The sequence below is a fragment of the Cavia porcellus genome, unplaced genomic scaffold, assembly GCF_034190915.1.
Source record: "Cavia porcellus strain 051 isolate PalLab524CR breed Dunkin Hartley unplaced genomic scaffold, mCavPor4.1 scaffold_22, whole genome shotgun sequence".
NCBI classification, from domain to species: domain Eukaryota; kingdom Metazoa; phylum Chordata; class Mammalia; order Rodentia; family Caviidae; genus Cavia; species Cavia porcellus.
Window position 1 is genome coordinate 56,071,157 of NW_026947505.1, and position 21,338 is coordinate 56,092,494.

The following is a 21,338-nucleotide window of genomic DNA, read 5'->3' on the forward strand; positions in this document are numbered from 1 at the left end:
GAGGAGAGCTTTCCAATGAAGGAGTGGCCGACCAAGTAAATTCTGTAGGGAAGTAAGTTAAACACCTTTGAGATTACAAATAAGTCATTCTATTTAGCAAGAAGTTATTTTGAACTCCCAGCAAATACTGTGTCCCTTTTTATTTGTAGGTCTAGTGACATTTCATAACAACTTGTGACAATTTGGTAAGTGAATAAAAAAGCGAAAGGAAAAAAAAATTCTCACTGTATACCTGCTCACTAGATGATCTTCCTGGGGATCTTGATTCTAGTACTGCTTTGGTGATCATGATGCTTAATCTCTTCTTAATACTCAGATTTTTTTCTTAATTCAAACAACTAAATTTACGATGCCGAAAGCAAATTAAAAATTTTTCACCCATCATAAAGATTTTCTTATGCGTGCAGTGCATTTCCTGTTTCACCAAAGAATTCTGTCGTGTATTCAGCTAAGTGGGAAATTGTGAATTTATGTGCGGTGTGTTAATAACCAAATACAATCAGATTGAATGAATGGGAGAACCATTTCACTTGGTTTTTCTTTATATTTCCAAACTAGAATGATCAATTCGGGGTATCATTCTGCAGGTCCATCTTTGATTTCTCTTAACACCTTAATTTTAGTATAGCGGATTCTTCCAAATGGGAACTCAAGAAATATTTGTTATGCAAACTGGAAAAATGAATAACTTTTGTCCCTTCTGTTCCAGGAGTGTAGGATCTAATTACTGTTATCTTCATTCTGGGACTAAAATTCTGACAAAAGAGCTAATCACTACTGGCGTGATACAGTTCTGCTTTGACTTTTCTCCCTAAGTTTTTATTACTGTACATGTCAAATACACAGAAAAGTCAAAAGAATTTGGTAGTACTTACTGTCTCCCCACCAAAATTCTACCTTTAATATTTTACTATACTTGCTTTATCATTTATTAATCCATTTGCTTATCCATTTGTGCTACATTCGTTTACAAGGAATGATTAAAATATACAGTAAATGTTTAAATTAGTACAGTAAAACACAAATTTGCCTCCCTCAAAATACTCCACTTCAAACACTTACCCTGTTATTCTTGACATTTTCTGAAGCAATTGTAGGAGCCCTCTTTCCTGAGTGTCTTTCAAAGTGTAGTCAAACTGTGATGAATGGTGTGGCCATGTGATGTCTAACAGGAAGACAAGCTTGCAGACACAGTGTGATACATTTTCATCCACTTTATTCACTTGATCTTTCCCTGTGTGACTTCTGCCTCTTTCTAAGTATCAAAATGACTGAAAGGTAAGTTGTTCAAATTGATTCAAGACATCACAGCAGCCATGACAGTGGAACTAAAGAGACTCAAAAAAAGAACTTCCAGAGCTGCTTGAGAAACGGGAAAACAATGGGAAAACTGTACTCAGAGTGTATTCTGAGGAGAATTAATGGCAATTATAGAAATAAAATTTTTAAAACTTATTCATCGTATTTTCAATCTTATCTCATTTATTTTTTGTTAAATGTATTTCAAAATGAATTGCTTACAGATTTTCAACATCATTGATGCCAGTATTTCTGATTTTGTGCTTCATTTATTTGGATTTCTGATATTGACACTAATCTAAAATTAGTTCCCAGAAACATTCACCTCTGGAGTTCCCATTATCCCCAAGGAGCAGCCTCTCCTTCCATTGTATGTATTGGTTATGTTAGATAGTAAGTTCCAGGTTTTCATTTAACCTGGTCAAAATTGTATTTTTTTTCTTAAAATCAAAGGATTCTGTTATATTTTCAATTCAGAGAAGTGATGGAGAAGAGTTAAACCCATCTTACCTTATAATTTTAACTTTGCGTCCCTTTTAATGTCTTTAACTTTCATGAGTTAAGGATGGAGGTTAGAGTTCACCGGATGTGGGGGAGAAGGAAAGGGCAATGGTAGGATGGTTTCTGGATTTCTCATTTGTGCTTCTTAGGTTAGGAAGGGTGCCTTAGGTGGAAGGAGGGAAGACTGAAAGCAGACTGGGAAGAAAACAATGAAGAAATTATTTTTTTTTAAAAAATCAGATTCTACTGATACATTTTAGATATACATAATGATCACATCATAGAGGATTTCTACTGCACATGATATAACTGGATTCTTCTTTTTCCTATTCCCGTGTCTTCCTTTCAACCCCTCCCTCCCCACTTTTAAAAGCTTTGAGAAATTAATTTTAAACAGGACAAACTGACCTAGAGGTACCTGAGGAATTTAAGTATTATGTGGGGTGGTGGGATTGGACCCAGGATCTCATGCATGCTAGACAAATGTTCTATCATGGAGCTATACTGCTAGCCCCAAATCTTACTATTAAGTAGATAGTTGATCTTAGCAAAACAAAGCAGGACAGAGCTACAAAAGCAGATATTGATGTATTTGTCAAAATTAAAGCCATTAGAAAAAAAGCTCATGGAAGAATAGGGCTTTACACAGAACCTTACGGGATCGAATGGCTGGGGATGGGTAGAGGTGGAAGTAGAAAACTAAAAATGATGATATTGTGGAAGTCAAGATAAAAAGAGTGGTTGTATGTTGAAATAATGTAATTATAAGAAATAATTGTGAAGAAAATTTGTATTGGTCTCAGGGACTCAGATGTTACTCATAGGTTTGACTAGGGAAATTTTTGCATGGTAATAGAAACCAGATGGATTGGATTGAAAAATAAGGGGAACGAGGGCAGTAATATGGCCAACTTTTTGAGAATTTTGATTAAGGAAGGAAATGTTCAGAATGGTATGAATCAAGCCTGCAGTGGAGCAAGGGAGTTTAGGACTCCGGCAAGTATAGTTGAAATGATGGATCATAGATAGGATAAAATAATAATGGGAGAGATGATGGTTTGGGGAAGGCAGAGGGTGTCAGAAGCTTAGAGGTTTGCCGTGTGATTAAAAAATAGATGTGGTGACAGTTTCCTAGAAAAATTGGGTTGATCTACGTTTATAAATAAAAAGCAAGATGCTTGAATTTGTTATTTCAGGGGTGATACAGTTTCAGGTGAGGGCAAGATCTGATCTGAGATATTGGGAGAAAAGGAGCAGTAGGTCTTTGGAACTGAAAAGTCAGGATATTGATGGATCACTCATCTAATTGTCTGTTAAACTTTGAGGTTTCTTTTTTTCCCTATTAAATAGTGAAGTCAATAGCAAAATCTATTCTGTTTTTCTAGTTGTCTTACTTTCCTTTCTCTAAACCATTTGTACTTTGCCCGTGCTTTGAAGAGGGTTGGTGAACTAATTGCAATTAAAATTTCTGTTCTTTATCTTTAAAACACAGATTTTAGAATTTTTATGGCAGAGTTCGTACCTTAATTCTGCCACATACCTCGAATAAATTTCTTAAACTTTTTTAGTTTATCTAATACCTATAGCAAAGATTTTGGTGCAAATTAAGAGTAACTGGATCATAGAGATTAATTAAATGTTGAATACTTACTTGACTTTCCTTTTTTTACCTTCCTTAAGGGGTAATAAAGGGGAAAACAATTCTCCATCACAGACACCGTCAGACTGTGTTGTCTTAGGATAGCTCAGTTGCTGACTGGTACAAACTTGGAAGGAGCAGGGATGGTGGTACATTTCTGTAATCCCAGTACTTGAGAGGCTGAGGCAGGAGGACTACCCTAATTCGAGGCTAGTATGGGCTACATTGTGATTTCAAGGCCAGTTTGAACTACAAAGCAAGACCCTGTCTCAATTACCACCCCCTCCCCCGAAAATACTTGAAAGGGAGGCTAGTTTCGGTCAGTTGCTGGAGAGAGACGAACAAGCTTATGATTCTTTTTGCTCATGAGCTTCAGCACGAGGCATCTATGCTTTCAGTCTCACACTTTAAAATACGCCTTTCTGGCTTTTCTTATACATGTTCCTTAATGGAATAGGAGAATCAGAAAAATTACAATTCTGAAGTACCCACTCAAAGAGTTCCAAAGCTGTATGTGCAAGCTGCTTATCAATGTCTGTCTTTTGGAAGGCTACACAAGGGATCTCATTCATTGTCTGTCTGTCTGTGAGTGAATTTTGATGGGCAAATTGGGTGTCCCTATGGGCATGGATAAGGCCCATACCACAGTCCTCTAGTAGAGGAATATTGCCACAGAAGGAAGATGGAATGCTTTTTCTTATCTGGTTTTTCATGTTGATCTGGACCTTACAAGCATTTAGACATATAGAATGTGGTCCTCCATTTGTACTTTTGCCCTGGCTCCTCCTAATGTTTATAGGTCTGTTTTGGTATTTTTTTTTTTTATCTGTTGTTATGCACTAATAGCTTGTAGATGAGGAATTCCCAATTTATGTTTGCTGGTTCCTAAATTTCTCATGGAAGTTTCTTATCACTTAGGTCTCAGCTCAAACGTTGCCTCAGGAATAGTAACATTATGCTCCCTTTGATTCCCTACCTTTCACTTTCTGTCCAGTCTCTATTTCATTTCTATAGCTTTGCCTACCTGACACCATTTTACTTAATAATTTTGTGCCTTGTTTATTTTCTGTCATCACAGCCCCTCAGCCCTGCTGACTGGATGTTAGTTCCACTTGGTCAGGAGTAGTGTATTCATCATCGTCTCCTCGGGATTTAGAACAGTATTTGAAATGTAGTAGAAACTTAACTGTTTAGAAAATAAGTGAATATATATATATATATATATATATATATATATATATATATATATTTATTTATTTATTTATTTCTGAGTAAATGCTGGTTAATTTATTTCAAGTATGAGGGTTGGCCAAATATTTTCTTATAATATTGTTAGGGAAAGAGTTAACAAATAGTTACATGCATATGCAATTAACAAGCCAATTATTTTTAATAGGTGTTTTTTAAAGTATTGTAGAATGTTTAAAAATGCTTTGTTCTCCTGGTCTCCATCTTATTAAAATTGGCTTTTAGAATACTTTATTCTTCAGAGACTGTTTTTCTGAGAGTAAACTTTAGTTCTTCTTTTCAAATGCCCACTACAATTTAGCATACTTAAATAATTTTTGTTGGAATTTAATAATAAAAGCTTATTATGGTGTTAATGATCACTTTCAGAAATAGCTGATATTTTAAAAAAATATGTCAAATTAGACAGAGTACACAGATTTTTGTTTTCTGAGCTTCTGAGGCAAGTTTCAACATGGTGTACCTCAGCATCAATTTTTTTTTTTTTTTTGTCTTTTTCCTTTTTATCGGTACCAGGGATCGAACTCACGACTGCCTGCTTGCAAGGCAGGCGCTTATGCCACTGAGCTAAATCCCCAGCCCCTCAGCATCAATATTTAAGAGCAGAAAGGTAATTAGATAAGAACAAAATTTGAAAGTAAAAATAGTCTTTCTAGAGAGAGTGCTCCTCACTACAAAAGTGCATTCTTTAAATGTTTTGTTTTGCAGACTAATACATCAAATCAGTGTTCTTGGATTTTTTTTTTTTTTTTTTCAGAAGAAATTCCAGAAGCAATTTCACTTTGCTTTTGGGAATGAATAAGGGTGTTTCATTTCACGCAGCCTCAGGGAATCACAAATTAAAACTTTCCATTAGAATGGATGCCATTTACTATTCATTATAATTTTAACAAACTCTACTCTGCTGAAATTGCAGGCAGGGTAAGGGATATTGTAGTGCTTGAAACCTGCAAGACTGAAAGGTCCTACTTTGTATTCTTGTTCCTAAACAGCCCATTTCACATCTTCCTCTGAGCTCACCAGCACCCCACAGAGCTACTCTCTGTGGCAAAAAGCTTCATTAAATAAATAGGGGTTTTGCATTTAGAAGCCATCTCTGGGAATTCCAAGTGCTCTAAGAGGGAAATTGGAACTATCAAGATTAAGGTATTAATGAAAAGTTCTGTTAAATTCCTGTTGGGATGCTAATTAATCTTCTAAAAATTGTTAATCAATTCAATTATGTAATACACTTAAACTTTAACACACAGTACAGGAAAAGTAACAGAGTCTTTTAATTATGCCCAGAGGCATGAAAAGGTTAAGGGAAAGTGTCTAATGGAAAAACCATCCCTAAATGGTGTTTTGATCTTCAATATTCACTTGTTCTATCACACTTGATAAATTTGGGAAATCAATGTTTAGTGCTCAGCTGTTTGAAGAAGTATTAGAAGTAGTAGGAGAAATACAAGAAGTGGAATTATGGCAACTATTTCCTAATAGAATTGCTTAGCTGAAGTGCCGAAGACCGCACACATGCTGATAACTTTGAGTAGACAATGTGATAAATTCTTAATATTTGAAACCTACCTAATTATACCATGTTAGGGTTTGTGTCTAGATGTCCCCCTAAAGACTCATATACTCCTGAGAGGCAGGCTTTTCATAGGTGGCTGAATCTATGGTTTGTGATTGATTCATGGACTAATGCTGGGATTATGAATGCTACACCCACCCTACAGCAGGTGGCCTGCATGAATATAAGACCGAGAGCTTTGTCTCACCTCCTTCTCTTGTTGCTTGTGTTTGTCTTCTGCTGCCATGAGCAACGGTCTCTCTGCCATGTGCCACCCTATCTTGAAGCCAGCCAATTATGGACTCAAACCTCTATAAACTCTGAATTAAATACACTTTTTCTCCTTTAACTTTGAGTGTCCAGTGTTTTGTCTCAGCAAAAACAAAATAAGACATGGGAATTGGGAGTATTGCACTTAAAAGGGCTATACTAAGTTTCTATCATTGTTAAAATATTTTGTTTGAGTCACTAGGAGAAATTTGAATCAATTCGATTTTGTTAGATATCACTTGTTCTATCACACTTGATAAATTGTGCCAATCAATCTTTAGATATTTTAGTATGCTACATGAAATGGTATATGAAATTATGTATATGGTACCTATAAAATATATCATTTTGGAGGTGTTAATATGAATGGCCATTTGTGGTAGTGTATGCTTGTAATCTTAGCAACTTAAGAATCTGAGGCACTACGATCCCAAATTCATTACCAAATCCTGTTTCAAAATAGAAAATAAAAAGGGTTGGAGATACATGCTCAGTGTACCCTGCATTGAATACCTAGTACTGCAAAGGAGGAAAAAGGTTAAAATGAATGAAGTACTATCCAAAGAAACTGAAATAGATGACATAATTTAAAAATGAAAAGTTAGGTACAACCTTATAGGTCAGTCAGTAAGCATTACTTTTGTAGATTCTGATCCAGTAAGTCTAATGTGACCAGGATAGCATTAGTTTCAGTCAGAGTTGAGAATCCTCAAGGTCACATATCAATAACAGCATTTATTTAAGTGAATAATCATTTTGGGAAACTGAAGTTTGATTACATATTTAATCTTGGGTCCACATTTTCCTGTTGTTCATCTTACCTGCCTTGTGGTCTGAATATTTTTCTTAGTATGTGGCTTTTAACTCAAGATCCTTCCACCTCAGCTTCCCAAGTAGTTTACAAGAATATACTAGCATGTCTGTCATTTTCCAAGAAGAAAGTTGGTATTGATGATTCTGCACAATTTGTAATAAATTTTTTTCTCCTAAAGTTAAAGACTTTCTAGTAGGCTCCATGGGACCTTAATGAGACCTTCATGAGACATCTTCATATTGGATGTAACATCTTTTTGGTAAATTTTGCTTCATTCAAATGTGTGTCAGACTTGCTGAAACCTCTAGTAAACATGAGCAAAAGAACCAATAATACCTACTAATCTGGAGTGTGAGTGTGGAGTAAGGAGACCAGTTAACCTAAGGACAAATAGGGTACATGAATGCAAGACACTTGAAAAGAGGTGTATATAAAGATACTGGTACTGACATAGGTTAATGCATTATTTGATATAAATTATTTTATCAACTTGATGTGTTACCTGTTTGAAAAGAAAGTAACTATGTACATAGGAAGATATGTCATTTTAATGATCTCTAGAGCACCAGTCCCTAAACTATTGGGCACCAGGGGTCAGTTTTGTGGAAGACAGTTTTTCCATAGATGGGGTATCAGAGTTTGGCATGGAAGGTTGTTTTAGGATGATTTAAAGTAGGGATTGATATCCTATGGGAATCTAATGCTGCCACTGATGTGACAGAACACAGAGGTCAGCTGCTATTGTGAGTGACACAGAGTGGCTGTAGGTTCAGCTGAAGCGTCATTCCTTGCATGCTCCTCAGCTCTTGCTGTGTAGCTGGGCCATAGTCCGGTACCATTCCTGTCCTGGGATTTGGAGGCTTCTGTTCTAGAATGTTCTTGTGAAGCTTAGAGACATATTTTCAGTTCTGGACATCTACTTACCTATCAAATGGTTGAAATGATTTGGAGCATATTGGAATTTGTTAAGATAAATGTTTAATTGTATTCTTCCTCAAAGAATGCTATTTAATTGTTTAATTGGTACTAGAGATTGAACTCGATCTTCATACTGAGCTACATCCCCAATCATACCCCACCATTCACATGCACTTTAAGGCAGAGTCTGGCCAAATTGTCTAGGCTGGGCTTGAACTTGTGATCCTTCTATCTCAGAATGCTAAAGTAATCTTGGAGTGTTAAAATTATAGGCAGGAGCCACCAGGCCTAGGTTGAAGAATGATTTTCGAATATGGATGTTCCAAAGCGAGATTTGTCTATGTACTTATTTAAGAAGCTAATTACACATTAGGGTTGCGTCACAATGGTTTTCCTAATAGTATTCCCTTTCTTCTATTTGGTAATGTATTACTGATTTATGACTAACTCCACTTAAAACTTAGGGAATAGGATGGAGAGATTCTTTAGTTTTAGTAAAAGAAATTTAAGCTGAAATTTGAACAGAGCAAAATATTTTAAAGGGTACAAGTTTGATGAATCCCTAAGGAATAAATCCTCATAGATGTTTAGGAATGTGATCCATACACACTGAATGCATCAAATGTAATGCTATATTATAAGGCATTAAGTACAAATAGGTCATATGAGGATGAAAAAAATAGCAGATATTATCATTCAGCTTATGTTACAGTTTTAACTTAAATCTCTTAAGATTCTTGAAGTTCTCTAATATATACTTCATTTTCTTTGATTAATGACAATTGCTTAAAGTTAGTGTCTCATTATCCTGATAAAAGCTGGAGGAAATTTACAGCCTAAAGGAAAATTTCATTCTGAGACTAAATTAAGCAATGCTTGATCAATCTAAATGAGAGTGAGTTCTACATCTCCTAATACATCCAATTTGAAGGTTTATTAATCAGTATAAGCTATCTTCATGAAAAGAAAAACAGTAGCACATTTTCACTGACATCATGTTTATTAAGCTAACAAAAATGGAGTCATCTTTGGTCCTAATTTCAAAAAATGTTGGCTACCTTAGCTCTTCTGCTCAGAATTGATTTCTACCTTTTTCTAAAGACTCATCAACTTTAATAAGTCTAAAATTGATCTCCTTTGGAAAACAAGGAAAACATTTTATTCTAGATCTTCAGCTTGATTTATAAAGAAATAGATATTATCAGAATTGATAATTCTCCTTCAATTGAAGCATAATGAATTGACATAAAATGATTTCTGAAAGCCCAGGAATTTAGCTGCAGTACTGTAATTAGATGTAAACTGCATTATCCTTGAGATGCCATTGAATCTTGAGAAGGAAAGTGAACAATACAGTATGTGTAGAGAACAGAGGTAAAGTACCTCTACTTCTTAAAATCAAGATACTCTTTTACTTTAGTTTGTAATTTTCTGTATCATTTGTATTAAGGTAAATTGTGATGGTACAATATATTTTCTTTTTGATTCATTTTGGCTAAAAATGGACATGGTGACTATGTTTTACAAGGAAAAATTCCTGCACCAAAGCTATTCCTTCTTATCTAGATTGACAAAATGTACTTTAACAAATACCTAAAATCAGTTCAGAATAAGTGGGTTGCTATTTCTGTGTTTCAGTGTGTCTGTATTTGTACAGCTTAGTCCTAAAACATTCATTCCTTCAAGAAATAGTGATTTACTGTGCGTACACAGTACTAGTTTACTATATAGTGGTACCCTGACAGGATGTTTAGTTTGGAGCTAAAATGAAGTTACAGTCATATTTTATTTCCATATCTCCCATTTCTTACTCTGGATACCTTTCTCTTACATAACAGTTGCCATTACTTATGTGGTTCAACAGACATTCTGAATGCACTGCCCATATCTCTTCAGATTCTCTATTTTCATGTGTGTCAGCCTGCCTTTTCAAGACCAGAAACTACATCTGTATTGAAGAGCATCACTCTGACCTCATATATGAGCAGGTGGAAAGTTCTTGGAAATTAATATCCCCCAGGTAATGGATTATAACCCCACAACCTGTGGTGTAAAGGTACAAATAGGCTCCTTATCCCCTTTCTAGTACAATGTTGGAGCTTCCTCATGCTGTGTACTGGAGTAGTTGCTTAATAATTCACCCTGTTCACCCTATTTTCTATTTTTGCATCACCTTCCCATTTCTCCAGGGTCACTCTTCCAAATAAACTATGTGTATTTAGTGTTTGCCTCAGGGTTTGCTTCTAGGGAAACTCAACTAACAAGTTTACATTTTCCAAGCAATCCAAATAGAAGCTTGACTGTTGACAGTAAGTCCACCTAAAACAAATAGTATGTAACATTTTTGATTTGTTTTGTTTTTCAGGCCTGAAAGTTTATATACATTAATGTATGATTGGTAGACTCCTTTAGGATATATTTGATTGCAGAGATACAGTAACAATATAACATAAACTGTTATAATAAATGTATATGTATATATGTATGTAAATTAATACTCAAGGATTCACCTTTATGCAAATTTTGTATTAAATTAATTGGTTTCAATTTGAACTCACCAAAGGACTCACCAAATGATTAACTTTATATAAAGTAAATAACTGGGTGAAGTGCATAGATATGTCATTCTTTTATTGAACATCTACCATGTGTCAGGTACTGCACTACCTTTAGAGATATTACAATGACTAAAACTAGTGATTGCTTCATCTTTGTACTCCACATTCATGAAGTTGATGTTTGAGCTTATTTTGTTATTTCCAGCTATATATGTATATGTATGTATATGTATGTGTATATATATTTTTCAAATATGTATGTATATATTTGAGACAGGGTCTTGCTCGGCAGTTCAGGCCGGCATTGATCTCACTTTGTAGCCCAGGCTAACTTCAAACTCACAGTGATTTTCCTGCCTTAGATTCCCAAGGTTTGGTGTTTCCAGCGATATTGGCACACTATTCTTGCATATATATATATTTTTTTTTTTGAAAATCTGGATAGTTTTTATGTCTTAATAATTATTAATGATGTGATGCATGCCTGTAATCCCAGAATTTGAAAGGTTGAGGCTGGAGGATCATTGCAAGTTTGAGACCAGCCTGGACTACAAAGTGAGTACATGGCCTGAACTGCATAACGAGACTCTGTCTCAAAAAGACAAAAAAAAAAAAAAAAATTATTAATAAGAGGTTATTGTGTTCACTCAGATGTGTTTAATTTGTTTCCCTAATGCTTGGATTGCAATGCAAGATAGTAGTAATATACTTTCTCTGCTATATTGATGACAGGTTTCTAGTTTACTTTTTTTTCCATTTTGCTCTTCAGTCATTGTTTTGAGAATGATTTTTCATTCTTATTGATATTACTTGTCTTAGCTCCTGTTATGGCATATAATGTTTATGTTAATTGGAAATATTAGGTTCCTATGAATGACATATCTTTATTCTTATTTCTCTTTCCCCTCCTCCTCACCCCTTCTCTTGCTCCCTTGGACCACTTTCCTATTATAAGAAAGTTTTCTATCCATCCTTCATCATTTTTTTTGTTTGTACTTTTCCTCACTCAAATGAAAAATGTCATATGGTATTTAAGCGTGTATATCTGGTTTATGTCTCTTTACATTTTTCAGGTATATCCATTTTTCTACAAATGTTTCAAATTTATTCTTTATAGTTGAGTAGTATTCCATTATATATAAAGACCACATTTTATTTATCCAGTCATCTGTTGATGGGTATTCAGGCTGCTTCTGAGATTTAGCTATGATAAATTGTGCTCCTGTAAACATTTGGTATGCATATATCACTGTAGTATGATAATTTAATCTCTGTGGGGAAGATACATAGCAGGGGAATACCTGGGTCATATAGAATTTCTAATTTCAGATCTTTGAGAAATCTCCAAGACAAATAATATCAATGAGAATGAAAAATGGGATAGGGGAACAGGAGGAGGAGGGAGGGAAGAGGACTTTAAAACGAAAAAAATGCTGTAATGGATACATACATATAACCATTCCCCAAGGTGATTGTCAACTACAAGAATTGCAAACATGTACAAATAAAATTAAAAAAATTTTAAAAGAATAACTTTTCATTATTGTGGGACTTTGTTTCAAAATTTATTTTATTGCCCTACTAGTATTTTACTGAGATTAGTATTTCTCAAAAATTTTATATTTGGGTTTACCCATATTTACACTTAAGGTTTTTTAAACTTTTGATTAAATATGCAAATTTAATACATTTTTGACTAATAGCTGATCTAAAACACAATTCTTAATATTATGCAGAACACTGTATATATAAGTTTGAAAAAAGGGCCATGTTTAATTTTATGTCGCATTTTTAGCTTAATTTAAAACTGGTCACAATATTTTCTTAAAAATGCATATTATTCTTACAAATGGGTATTGACACGTTGTCATATGTCAAGATATACATTTATAAATGAGATTCCTGTGCATTCATTGGTTGGAGTGCTTACCTGAAATCTGTACCTCAAGAAAAATTGAAGAAGCATATCAGGAAGTTTATACAGATAGACTATTATTTGAAGGCTTTAAATTCATATATGTATATCTTTTGAAAAACGTAATTGTACAATATACAATACAATAGAAACATGTTTAACATTCTAGCTGACTGTTTTCCGCTTCATAGTAGGAGTACCATGTAAGAGTGACCTCTGGCAGTATCCTGTTGGAGATTGATCCGTGGTGGATATGTGAATCATGCCAGGCCAATCAAGGCCAACAGACTGTTTAGAATTATGGGAAAGAAGCATTTTCTTTCTGCTTTGATAGCTAGACAGTTTGCTGGTAGTTTGTATACTGAGAGCCAAGAGTAGCTATCACTGTGATTTTGGAAAGAGCTGATGTGAAAACAAAACCTATAAAAGGAGTTAAAAGAGGAGTGGAGAGAGACAGAATCCTAATGACAAAGTGAACACATGGATCTGGTGGTTCCAGGAGATCTTGTGCTCTTGCTTATGGAAAGCATTAAGTTTCGACTGTTCTACAGACATTCCCCTGGTACCAATTTACACTTTTTTTCACTTATGATATAGGCTATGAATCTGCTGGTCTCACTTCCTCTTCAACTTTGTGATCAATCACCTATAAACTTCCATTTTAGGAGGCTTCTGGTTCTTGATCTATGTTCTAGAGAGTTAAGCTATAGAGTGATAAGTGCCCTTTGCTGTTGAATTCATGCTATGGTTGAATGCTCAAAGGAAACATAACCATTGAAACTTGAGTATTAATTATACTTACAATAATTATCTAAATCTACATTCATAAAGAAGACCAATTGTCTTTTAAGGTATATTGTTATTCAACAAATGTTTGCTAAGCTCCTGCTAACAAGGAGTAGCAGGGAGCAGTACAGGAAAAAAAAGAAGAAAACAAAAAAACCTGAAGGCTTGATACCAAGAATCTAGTCATTTCTGGGCCAGAGGCTGCTTAAGAAGACATCATTTTTTTGCCTAAAAGCCTATAATTATTTCTCATTTTACTTAAATCTAAATTTCCTAACACCTTTATCAGTCTTCATGATAAGATCTGGTCCAAACTTACTTGTCCAAAACTTTATCCAAAGCTTTATACCCGCTTGTTGATGCCACTTTATGCCAATCGCATGATTATTCTTCCCCATTCTCTAACAACCTATTGCAGATATTTTCACAGCTTCTGTCTGTCTTGTCTTCCCCCTGCTTCTTATTTCACTTTGCTAAGTCAGAGCACACCTAGAACTTCTTTAGAGAGATCTTCCCTACCTACCCCATCTAAAGTGAATGTCTTCGATGGCTCTTAAAGGACCCTGATTTTTCCATAGTAATTGTAATATATGGTATGTATTTAACATTTTCTTTTTTGGTGTTTATTTACGAATTCTCCTACCACTGTAAGCTCTGTGAGTTCCACAGTAATCTGTTTACCACCTAATTACTCAATGTTTGGTATTGTCGCTAGGTACATTGTAGAGACTTAAATATACTTGTTGAACAACTCAGGGGTTGGACATCAGTCTTTGGAAGTATCCTCAACTTTCTCAACCCTTGTTTGGAGTCTCAGGCCTTCCAAGTCAAATACCCTCTCTTCTTTAGCTGCCTATGGAGGGATCTTGCTGATACAGTAGTCATCATCTATTTATGTAACAGGTTAGGCCTCAGACACCAAATGGGAAAGTGACCACAGAAACTTGATGAGATAATCAGAACTAAAACGGCACCTCCACTCATACAATGAGAGCTTTCTAGGGCAGGATAATCCTGGCATCCCTGGCCTTTTGTGAATTCCAAACCTGATTGTGAGCAGAAGAACCTCAAGCAGCAGCATGAAAGCCAGTGCGAGGCTGGGTGTGATGGCACATGCCTGCTTGTAATCCCAGCACTTGGTAGGGTGAGGCAGGAGGATTGCTACAGCTTTGAGGCCAGCCTGGGGCATTCAAGGGTAGCCTGGACTTCATAGTGAAACCCTTTCTCAAAAATAAATGAGTAAATAAATAAATAGAAAAGAAAGCAAGCCAATAAGACTAGGGATCTAGGCTAATATCTAAGCTTTTTTGTTTGAAGTGTCATGTGTCTGTGAGTTGGAGGTGGCTTTATCATGAGGATCTATGCTGGCTTTCATACTGACTGCCTACACACCAATGGCTGGAACACCAGGCAAAGACCTCCAGGTGGGAGAATCAGTGTAACCAACTGTGTGGCGCAAGGAGAATCCGAAGAAGGGGAAATGATGCTTTGACCTATTCCTGTTATTCTGGATCTTCCTTGGATTTAGATGAAATATAAACAGCTGTATCTGCAACCTGTTTTGGTACCTTTTATACTTCAAACCTTAGACTCAAGAAACTAATTTTTCTTCCCAATATTTTATTATGAAAATTTACATACATAAATGTAAACTTGAAATAATTTTACTGTAAACACCTAAACATCTATCCCCCAGATTTAACATTAACATTTAACAGTACCCACTTTATCACCTTGATCCATTTCTTTAGCTTTTTTTCCCCATCCATTACTACATTTTAATTAGTTTGTTTTTTCTGTTTTTAAGAGTCAGTCTTCCTATGTTGCCAAGGTTGACCTCAGACTTTTTGATTCTATAAATTCTTCTGCCTCAGCCTCACTAGGCACTGAGACTACAGGCATGCCCCACTGCATGTGGCCTTATGCCCTGTTTTTGTGTATTTACTGATGAAAATAAATTGCCCCCACTAGCGCATTTCCCCATAAATATTTCAGGATTCATAAAGATTTCAGTACTTTTTCTTCTGAGGTAAATTTTATGTACAATAAATGCAAAAATCTTTAGTATACATTGTAAGTGACAACTAATTAATATACCTGTCTAATCCAAGTGCTGTGCCAGTAGAAGCATTATCCATTGTTTTAGTAAATCCCTCATGTCTTTTCTTATTTTTCTCCATCAGTCTCCACTCCAAGGTACTGAAATTATACCAGAAAGTGTTATTACGGAATCTTCAAATAATCTTTTCATATAATTTAAATGCAACTCTGTCTCAAAAATTCAAACTTGACCAAATCTTGAAAGAAGAAGTTGGCGGGCTGGGGATTTAACTCAGTGCATAAGCACCTTCCTGGCAAGCACAAGGTTGTGAGTTCAATCTCTCTCTCTCTCTCTCTCTCTCTCTCTCTCTCTCTCTCTCTCTCTCTCTCTCTCACACACACACACACACACACACACACACAGAGAAGAAGACAGAACTTGTCTCAGCAAAGCCAGTGTCAGCTTTGTAAGGACCTTCTCGGTGTTATGCTGTCTAATTTAAATTGCTCATGGTGAACCAGATACGGAACAAACATATGGCCCTGGGTCATAGGGTCATATTAATTGAAAGAAAATATAATTTGCCTGGTTGTGATCCCCTCTCTCAGGTGATTCTTACCAATGCTTTCAAGAAATTTCTGGGTGTGTTTCACATAACTTTGCTTACAGTGCAAACCATCCTCCACATTGACAGCCGCTCCCCACCCTTCATTGGTCTACACTCTGAAAGCCTGTACTAACCTGAAGAAGAGCTATTTTCCTACTGCATCCTTAGCCTCTTTTATAAATAGAATTTGGTGGCTAGGTCTCCCTTGTCTTCTAGATAAGCTCAGACATGTCTGAATTTTCAGTGAGTTCATAACTTGACTTAATCTTGGTGTCCGTTACTGCTAATACAAATGGCATCCTTAGGGATTCAGACATTGATAAAAGCTACAGCTTTGTTGTCTAACTTTCACTCTTTTGCCGTAATGGAAAAAACCTTGTATTTTATGTCAGCCTTTGGTTTTCATACAATTTTTTCGGTACAGACTTTAATATTTTAACATTGACACACCCAAAATATCTGTGCACGCTGAGTTTGGACTCTTCAGCATCTTCTCAGGGACGATTTTAAAATAATCCTGGGTTATCACCAACAGCCAATTAAAAATTTAGCTTAGCTGGGCATGGTGGTACATGAATAAGTCCAGCTATTTGAGAGGTTGAGGCAGCAGGATTGCAAGTTCAAGGCCAACTTGGACAATGAACAAGATTTTATTTCAAGATAAAAAAGAGCTGGGATGTAAATTTGTGGCAGAACATTCACGAGCACGTGCAAGGCCCTGAACTCATTTCCCAGTAACAGCTACAACGGCATGGCTTCCCCTGTGTGTTTGGTTTTATCTAAGTGGTAGAATTTATTCACATATTTGGGAAACTTATTATATTTTATCCTTATTTGCAAAATGAATTTACAGTGGAAAAAAGAAAGAGATGGTAAGATGCAAGGCCTAAACATTTCAACAATAAATTTGGAGAGAAACAATAAATGAGCTGAAAACAGCAACTTGTCAATCTCAATCAAAGTATAGTTAGAATTAAGCAGCTTATCCATATGTTGAGTATATTAAAAGAAAGAAAGCAAGAAAATAAAAAAAAGAAAGAAAGCAGAGGAGCATATATAGAATGCTTTACAAATATACCATCAAAAATTAGATTTAAAAGGTCAAGTATAAGAGATATGATAACTTGTCTTACTCTTTAAGAAAAAAATCCACTATTAAAATATTTTATTATAATATAATTTTCCTGTTACTATTTATCAAATTTGTAGTGTCATAGATACTGTGTGAATATTTAGGATGTGTAGATTTTTCCTACCATACTATACAGGTTTGTTTTTCTTTTTAACCACTCTTCCATGAGAAATTAGCAAAATGATTAGCACTTAGATGTGTTCAATAAATGTGTTAAATGTATTAGTGAATTGTGTGAATATTCCTATAGATAAATCTACCCTTGTTGGGTTGAAAAAAATATATATTTTAAATATTGACAAATGTAGTCAAATAGCTCTTCAAAAAAGCATAATTGCATTCTTGTGATAATGAAAAAATCTAAAAAGTATATAGGTTTATTTGTTTTCTTGTGAATGAATGAATTTGCAACTATATTTAAAATATCTGTTCTGTTCTGTTTTAAATGTTCAGAGAAAGAAAATGTTGACTCCTTCAGGAAATGCATATTGTTTGAGAAAATATTTTTTAAGATTTTGAGATCATTGCTTCTTAAAAATTGATGATGTGGTTTCTTTGAGGAAGTAACATTACAAACTTGAAAGTTATATGTGTGAATGTTGGCCCAGTAAAAAATCTAAGAAAGTATTTAGATAAAAGGAAGAACAGGTGCAAATAATATGACATAACGATGAAAATCCAGATAGTGATACAAATGAGCTTATATGAATTGCATACATCCATTCTTCAAGTATTATGGAATCTTTTGAGGAATGAGATGTTTCTGCAGCTATGAAAGGTACTATGTACCTGAGGTGGGAACACAGGCATATGACCCTGATTTCTGTGTATGTGTGTGTACCCACGTGTGCGTGCATCTAGGTACACACAGAAAGTGTCTTGGGGGAAACAAATCAAAATATTAACTGCAGAGTGGATTGGGGCTGTGATATGGGCAGTTTTATTCAGTTGATTTTTAAAATCAATAGTATACATTTTGTAATTTTTTTTTTAAAGGAGAAGGCATGATGTGCTGCTTTTAAAGTACATTGGTTCATAAATTTGCAGGAAGCCTTGGGACATTTCTTACAGCAATTCTTTACTAGACTTACAAAATACATTTTGTTAGATTGGTGATTTTGTAACATTTTCAAAGCCACGGAGCCGGTGTTTACACTGAATCTTAAGCAGAATTCCTCTATAGGAAAATGATGAAAGGAGAGTTGCTTGGTGGAGAGTGGGAGTAAGGGGCTTTTCTCTGTTTCCCTCCCCTCATAATCTTCTGACAGCCCCTGGGGCTCTGCTGAACACAGTTTGAAATACACTGGTCTCTTCCGGGGAGGCTTTTGATTTAGTCCTTCCTGAAGGTCAGAGGGATATACCAACCCTGTGATTCTAAAGCACAAAGCATACGAGTGCCTACAGGTAACCCCCGAATTCCCTCTTGCCTTACAGAAAACATGTTTAGAGCAGGAAACACTTGGGTGCTGTAAGATATTTCCAGGTGTACCGTAGAAGGGGAACAGTTACTATTTGGCATTTCCTGACTTGGGAGTCTTGCATTTTTACTTCTTAAAATCCAAGCCTTATGATCTGTGCCCTTTTTATATTCTGAAAGTGAATTTTGTTATCATAATATGTATAGGTCCTAAACATGGTTGTTCTACTATTATATATAACAAGTCACATTTCTTTTTGAATATTTACTTTTCATTTATCTAAAAATATGCCCTTTTCAGGTCTGAATAACTGAACAAAGAAATGCATTTTTAAAAAGCATACTAATAGTTTGTGAAATCTAAGCCAAAAATTATCATTCTTTTTAGCTGTAAAAACCATTTTATATTTACTATTTTATGCTGGATATTAGATTTCTGGGTTTTTTGGGCAATATTAAGAGTTTCTTAATTACATTTAGCATGTTAGTGTAGTCATAAGATTTAATATAAACATGTTAAGGTGTTGAAAATAAAGGAAACATAGATCTAAATTTTATTCACGTAGATCTAAATTTCTGCATGTGCCCTAAATGGTTTTATTTTTATTTTTAATTTGTGTGTATAACTGCAGTGTAATAAACTTAAAAACAATATTGAAAACACAACCTTTCTTCTCCACAAGGTGGTACTGTGGTTCTTTTACTCTTTCACAGACCTGTGCACATGACTGGTATTTCTCGGCTTATCTTGCTTCCCCCACCTTTTTACAGCTGATCTTCAATTAGATTCTAATAAAAATGAAAAATAATTTCAAAGGAAACCTGATACCTATGGGTTTGAAGTAACCTGCAAGCAACTAAAAATTCTTTATTCAGCCATCTCTACAACAGTTCCCTACCCCCATTCAGCTTCTTAAAAATTCTTGTACGAACTTTGGTTATAGTGTATGACATTTTATGTATACTCTGCAATATATATATATATATATATATATATATATATATAAAATGATAGTGTCTATCGTACTTTTTGTTACAAAGAAATAACATGTATTATTAGACATCTTTAAAATATCTCAGTAAATGAATAAATACCCGTGTAGTTCCTCTTTAGGCAATTCAGTTTTGTATTTTTCCAATGTTTTCTCTTTTAACCAACTTTCATAATTAAGAACTTCACCCAAACCCCAGTACTGTAGGTAAAAATTACGGCTTTTTTTAAAAAAAACCCTTGAATAGACCTTGGGCTATTAATATTTTTACAGTTATTCTTAGTTCACTTGAAGATTTAAGCATATGCTCATATTTGCACATGGAGCAGCACACATGAATTTCACTCTCGCTCCCAAGCACCAGGATGCTTGCTGGAACACGGACTCTGAGTCTCGGCTTCCACTCAGCTCGCTCATCGCGGGGGCCCAGGGTGGCCAGATTCCGCTTGGGCTTCTGGACCTGGCGGGGGACACCGCGGCGAAGTCCTCGCGGCTGCCACCCTGGGGCCGGGCTGGTCTCGGGGTCCCGCGCCTAGAAATGTAACGGTCTGAAGCGGGCGAGGGCAGGCGTCGGGAGACAGCGTCTGCAGAGGGGGCAGCCCTTTCTCCCTGCCTGTGTATTCGGGGTGGCCCGCCCCGGGGTGATGGGGGTGGGGGGTGGGGAGACAGGCAGACAGACAGACACAGAGAGACAGACAGACAGACAGACAGATACAGAGAGACAGAGAGAGAGAGAGAGAGAGAGAGAGAGAGAGAGAGAGAGAGAGAGACAGACAGACAGACAGACACACAGAGACAGACACAGAGAGACAGACAGACAGACAGACAGACCGACAGACAGACAGACAGACAGAATTGATTCCAGAGAGACTGGAGAGACAAAACCGAGGGAAAGTACAAGGTCAGCAGCGACAGCACGGCCGAAGGACCGAGAAGCCGCGGGGGAGGACGGCAGCCGTCCCCGGTGGGGCACCTGCCCAGGGTCCCCGAGCCGAGCGCCCAGCGGGTCCTCCGCGCTCCCAGCCACCCGGCCCGGAGCGGGTGCCGGCGCCGCCCAGACCGCCTGGGGGGGAGCGAGCGCGCAGGGGCGCCGGGCCCGGGCGGGGCGGGGCGGCCCGAGCTGGTCCCGGGCTCCTGCGCACCCCGCAGCCCCAGACTTGCGGCCCGGCTGCACCGCGTGAACCGCAGGCCCGGCGCAGGGCTGGCGGGCGGACGGTGCTGCCCACTGCCGGGCGTGGGCGCTGCGGTCATCCTGCCTGTGCATGAGGCCAGCGTGTTTACAAACCACACACATAACATACACAAATGCGTGAGACCAGGAGCGTGTGCACCTGCGGAGCTAACACAGACACAATCACGTGAAGAATAATGCCCAGTCTGTACTGTAAACCGACACAATTTCCTAGTAAGGGCACCCTCTTGGATGAATAGCTCCTGCCAATCCTCAGTGATTATTCAATGATTGTTAATTGTCGAGACACCTTTCACCTGAAAATGGCTTGTCTGCATTGTCTTTCTTCGCAGAGAACTGCGAATTAAAGTTTCTTTGTTAGGAAGAACAAAGAAGAAGCCAAACTATTTTAAGGAGACTTTAGCATTTGACTTGGCAAGCCATTTTCTAGAGATCAGCCTTCCTCTGTGACTCG